The sequence below is a fragment of the Montipora capricornis genome, chromosome 4 (genome assembly GCF_036669925.1).
Source record: "Montipora capricornis isolate CH-2021 chromosome 4, ASM3666992v2, whole genome shotgun sequence".
Lineage (NCBI taxonomy): Eukaryota > Metazoa > Cnidaria > Anthozoa > Scleractinia > Acroporidae > Montipora > Montipora capricornis.
The window spans coordinates 11,663,159-11,668,287 of record NC_090886.1 but is presented as its reverse complement, the minus strand read 5'-3'; the positions used below and the strand labels follow the sequence as shown (position 1 = coordinate 11,668,287).

At 41.6% G+C, this 5,129-nt stretch overlaps 1 long non-coding RNA gene across 3 annotated transcripts in view; it reads left to right on the top strand.

Moving 5' to 3' along the window:
- The first annotated feature begins 333 nt into the window (after positions 1–333).
- LOC138044459 (uncharacterized) overlaps positions 334–5,129 on the top strand; it is a 13,608-nt gene continuing 8,812 nt past the window's right edge. The window contains exons 1-3 of one of the 3 annotated variants that reach the window (XR_011131433.1): positions 340–408; positions 2,167–2,197; positions 4,197–4,240. This is a non-coding gene — a long non-coding RNA (uncharacterized lncRNA). Of the gene's footprint in view, positions 409–2,007; positions 2,198–4,196; positions 4,241–5,129 lie in introns of those variants that run through there. The other 2 variants (XR_011131431.1, XR_011131432.1) reach the window with 2 other exon arrangements.

Here is a 5,129-nt window from a genome sequence, read left to right as displayed (position 1 = left end):
TGGTGTTAAGTAGTCTCTCTGGGTTTGTTCATGGAGAATTTTTCTGCAAGCAATTTTTTCTGATTTTGGTGAACCCACTGACTCCTGGAACCACCAGTGCTGAAATTGACGAGTAAAATCGTCTGGCATTAAGTCTCACGGTCCCACGGGTCAATAGGTTAACTATGCTATAGCATTTGACCTTTTTCCCATATGCGGCTGGTTTTGGTGAGTGAGTTAATGTGTCAATCACATTACCAAGCATCATTTTTTATCAACGTTTTTGTCACATTTTGCAGGGGTTTCATAAAGAAAGGTCATATATTCATTGGAAGGGAATGGGACACCCAAGAATGGAAAGCAGAACATTGCAGAGGGGACCCTTAAAGCAATACAATGGAATTTGATTGTGGGATTTTTGTCCTGAAGGTGGGGTCTAAACCAATGTATAATGTAAGAAAATTGAGGGCTAGTTATCTACTCATCACACACTCCAAGGAACAACCAAATGAATACAGTCAAGCCACATCATGACATGTATGTCATGCGCGACCAGTTGTTTTGAAATTTGAACAGAGTATTCAAATCTGCGTGCCAGTTTTGAACTTTGCTTTCGACATTCCGAATTCCTTTAGTGCTCTCGCCGCAATTTCTTCGGCCCTCTCTTTCAGGAATTTCTGGATCCGCCCCTGGGTCGTATCATTTGACCCTGAGATGGGAAGGCAACAAAAAGGTGGTGATGAAATCAACGATTCCAGGAATCCATAACCCGACGATTCTTCGCTCTTTGTTTGACTTTGATAAAGTATAATGAAGTTCATTGTTGTTATATCCTAACTCTACAATTCTTCTCTTTCACATTTTGTTTGTAACTTCAAAACTTCCGTGGTCGTTGATTTTTTTATGATGTTAACGACCTGTCATAAAGTTCGAGTTAGTTTAGACGGTACGATTACTTGGGCGCTCGCCATTGCAACAACTTGCATGTGAAAACGTCCAGGCGACCCGGACGTGAACACATGTTACAGATTTGACAGGCATGCTTGTCATTTTCTAACAAACCAAGCTCTGATTGGCAAGTAACTTGGACAGATGATTACAACATGTCGTCTTTCAACGCGTCCCTCATCTCAGTTCATGTCAACTACAAATGAGTCAAGAGAGGTCAAGTACGAAACACAGCAATGGTAGATTACGTCAGTACATGACAATGACAGAAGACCTTTTTCGAACCATCTTGACAGACAAATTACATGTATTCGTGAAGGGTTGACTGATGTTCACGACATTATAAAGGCAGAAATCTTGATTCACGCACTAAAACTTTAAAGGATCACGCGTCACGGTTATATATTATTCACGAATCACAGCTGTATTTCTTCAGTTTTCCCGATTCACGGTTTTTTGGCATCAACTCACGGATTACGCGAAACCCCTTCCAGACCCTGTTGACTGTAAATCAGTCAACATTATGAAACACAGTTTCACAAAATTTATCAAAATTTGCACATGAATGGTTCAAGTACATGTATAAGGGATTCAGGCGTTATTTTTATTGACATATGCAGCATGAGAGTTACTACTTACTTGAAACTTTCACAACTGATTGTGGAACTTGAACTTCCCTGCCAGCAGAGGTGTCTTCTTGTTGTGTCCACTGCGCTGATGAGTACAGGAAAAGAGACCTCTGCCGCAGGTTGAAACTCACTGTGTTGCGCCGCGGTTATCCTCACGTTAAACTTTGTCTTGTGCGGGCTCACTTAACAACAGCGGAATTACTGAAGAATGCGTGGGTCACAGTGGGCTCAAGTCACAGTAGCAAACATATCATGGGGCATGCATTTTGAACATGCCATCTAAGGAAGTGGACGATGGTTGGATGAAAGTGAGTTTCGACCCATGGCATGCAGAGGTCTCTTTCCCATATTCGTCAGCCCAGTGAATGGGAAAGGAAAAGAGGCATCTGCTAGCACGGAACAACTGAACCTTGCATGATTTTGCTTTTGCTCATAGTTTTGTGGACTATGTTGTCTTTGGCAAGGGTTTATCCTTCAGTGAAATTTTTAAGACACTGTGATTTTGACACTTTGATTGCAATCCCAATCCACTGATTTTTATACACAAAATCTGCATAAAACATACATGTAACCTCTGGCTGTTATGAAACTATTTTTGCTGTCTTTGCAGGATGAAGGGCAATTGAAAGTATGACACTGAGGTAAGGTAATTGTTTTTGCAAACGTTGGCCGTGGGGCACTTATATTTCAACAGAACTAATATTGGACCCGTCGCACAAGGGCTACGGGTCAATAGCCCATGAGGCGAAGCCGAATGGGCTATTGACCCATGGCCCTTGAGGCGAACGAATTGTTTTAGTATCACCCAACTAGTCGGACAGAAAAGGCAATAATAAAGTTAGAGCAAATGCAAGTTAAAGAAAATATTTATTTGAGAATAAAACGAAAGAAAGCATAACGCTTTTGAAGTCTTTTCGCTACTTGAGGACTGTTAATAATAGTTCTCTAGTAGCAAAGCCAATCCAAAATGCAGGAATTGCATTAGACCACTAGTTGGGTCCTGTCTGACCTTGTAGCTCAGTCGGTAGAGCAGCGGTGATCTAACCCGAAGGTCGTGGGTTCAATTCCCACCCTGGTCAGACATTTTCTCTGTCCTTGTGTGGGCCCCCGGGTGTGGGCCCATTCCATTGGTAGGGCTAACGCTCACGTGGTTTGCATGGTTAGAAAATAGCACTTCACATTATCTTCCAACAGTTAATTTGGAAGGTAATGACGTTGACAACAGCGTAAACAGAGCAGTTAAAGACACCTTGTCCGGTGTGGATAGTTGACATTTTTGGTGTGATGGTTCCTGATTTTCATTCTGCCTACTAAACCATCTGTCAAGACATTGACAAGTACCAGATTATCTTTTTTTTTTTTGAGCTCACCTGAGCCGGAATGTTTCTTTTGCCTGTTGTTTAACAGTTTAATGCCAAGCCTTTGTTACCTTGATGTTTTACACATAGATGATCTCAACCATGATGTAAAATCTTTCAGAATTTGGGCACTTTATTGTCTTTCAGTCTTTCTTTTCATCTTGCTGTTGTGATGGTTTCATCATCATCTCTCTTTCTTACGGTCGGAGTTTAGAGTAGCTACATGTCATATTTCCAAAAATTTACTCTACCAGCCATGATATTCTTTAAAGGACAGACCACAACGCCGGTAACTCCATGCCCTACTCTTTGCGAATAGTGTGTGGATTCTTTTTTGTCCCAGAGGGTTGTGAAGAAGAGTTCTGAGACAGGGCCTACGGTTTGTCGTCCTAGAAAGTATAACCATTTGCAGATGTCATTACGGACGGTTAGCGCTTTCTCCTCAGTTACTCTAATAACCGAGTGTTGGTCTGGCGGTGGTTCGAGCCTTCACGCGTGGAAGTCCGATACTCAACCAACTGAGCATTAGACTTAACTATTAGAGTGTAGTGTGAGCGTTAGCCCTACTCATGGAAATGGGCCCACATAAGGACAGAGAAAAACTCTGGCCAGGGTGGGAATTGTTCCCTTCCTTGCAACTGAGCCATTAGCCTGCGTAGCAAGCGTTTTCCGTGGGGGGATATGGAAGAACTTTTAATGTGTTGGCCGCGCGAAAAGTGGGGCGAGACAAGAAGGAAAGGCTTGCAGACAGTCAACACTCATGGTCATCCATCAAAATGACATTGGACATTCGTAACAATTACACGACCTAGTATCCCATCTTATTGCGACGACAAGGTTACCTCTGTAAAGAGAATGAAAACATGCAGAATTGGAGCTTTAGTTCAACAAGAAATAGCGTTTCTAAGCTAAGCCGCGCTGATCTACGGTATTTAGGTCTAAAAACCCCTTTGAAGACGGTTAGCGTTCAATTGTTTTGCTGGGTACCACTATGTCAATACTCTAAAAAATTCGACTTTCGGGAAGCTTGTCTCGTTACTCTAGTGGCCATCGATCCGGGTGCAACTCTTTGCCTCGCCTATTGTGAATCTTCTCTGCTTGTTTAAAATGTTGTGTCGTTGAAGTAGATTTGAGGTCTAAAGTAGATTGTACGTCGTGTAAGTTGAATAGAAGGGAAATGTCCAGTTTGAGGGATGGCCATGAGTGCTGACCGCAGACAAACTCCTGCATTTCGAAAAACCGCATGTCATAAATTGACCAAGAAAATGTTGGTCTTTCATAGCGAAACTGAACTTTGGGCAAGAGAATCTAAAGCAATTTGACAAGGTAAATAACGATAATGTTGACCATATTAGTAAATAGATACTCTTCCTGAAGGCGGCTTCCAAGCCCAACTATGGAAATGTTCTCGTAAAAATTTCCCGCGGCGATAAGATTTTAATGTTTAAATTTGGTAAGGCAAATATTCCAAATGCTGTGAACAAAAGTGCTTCTAGTAAATTTCAGAGTACCTGAAATCCGAACGAATGTTGTTGTCTAACAAGCCCGCCGAAATTACTAGCTTTTCCAACACAATTTTCTGTCCGGTGATAATAACACCTTGTTGTTGGTGCTTGTGTATTTAACGTTTTCCAGAAAGTGATGTTAAAATTGAAGGAACAGCTACAAATAGTCTATCGCACTTGCTTCTGCAATAATGTGAAGGCTTCGAAATCCCGAAGCGTTGGCATTGAAAATGCACTACAGGAGCTCCACAGCCGTGCAAAACACAAGGATCTCGTAAGATTTAATCATTTAGGAGCCTGTTTACTAGCCAGCCGATGAGCCGAAATCCTCATTGAAGGCCTTCTTGATTTGATCATTCGCAATACTTTTGAGAGGACTAATTAAGTCTTAATAGGCCAGTTTCGTATTCTAACGGTTGGACTGGATCTAGCATGAAGTGGAGGCTTATGCGGGCAAATTAATTTGCATTTGAAAAGATCTGCCCGCATTAGCCTCCATTCCATGTTAGATCCAATCCAGCCGTGAGAATTCGAAAATGGTCTATTTAGGACGGTGCCTACTAATTCAAAGGTATTTTTGCCCTGGTTTATGATTATAGAGAAAATGTAGATCTTAACGAGTGTTATTGAAATCCAAACAGAAAATGGGAGTAACCACGCATTTTTGAAAGATAATAAATAATATTAGTAATCATTAGCTGTTGTCCTTC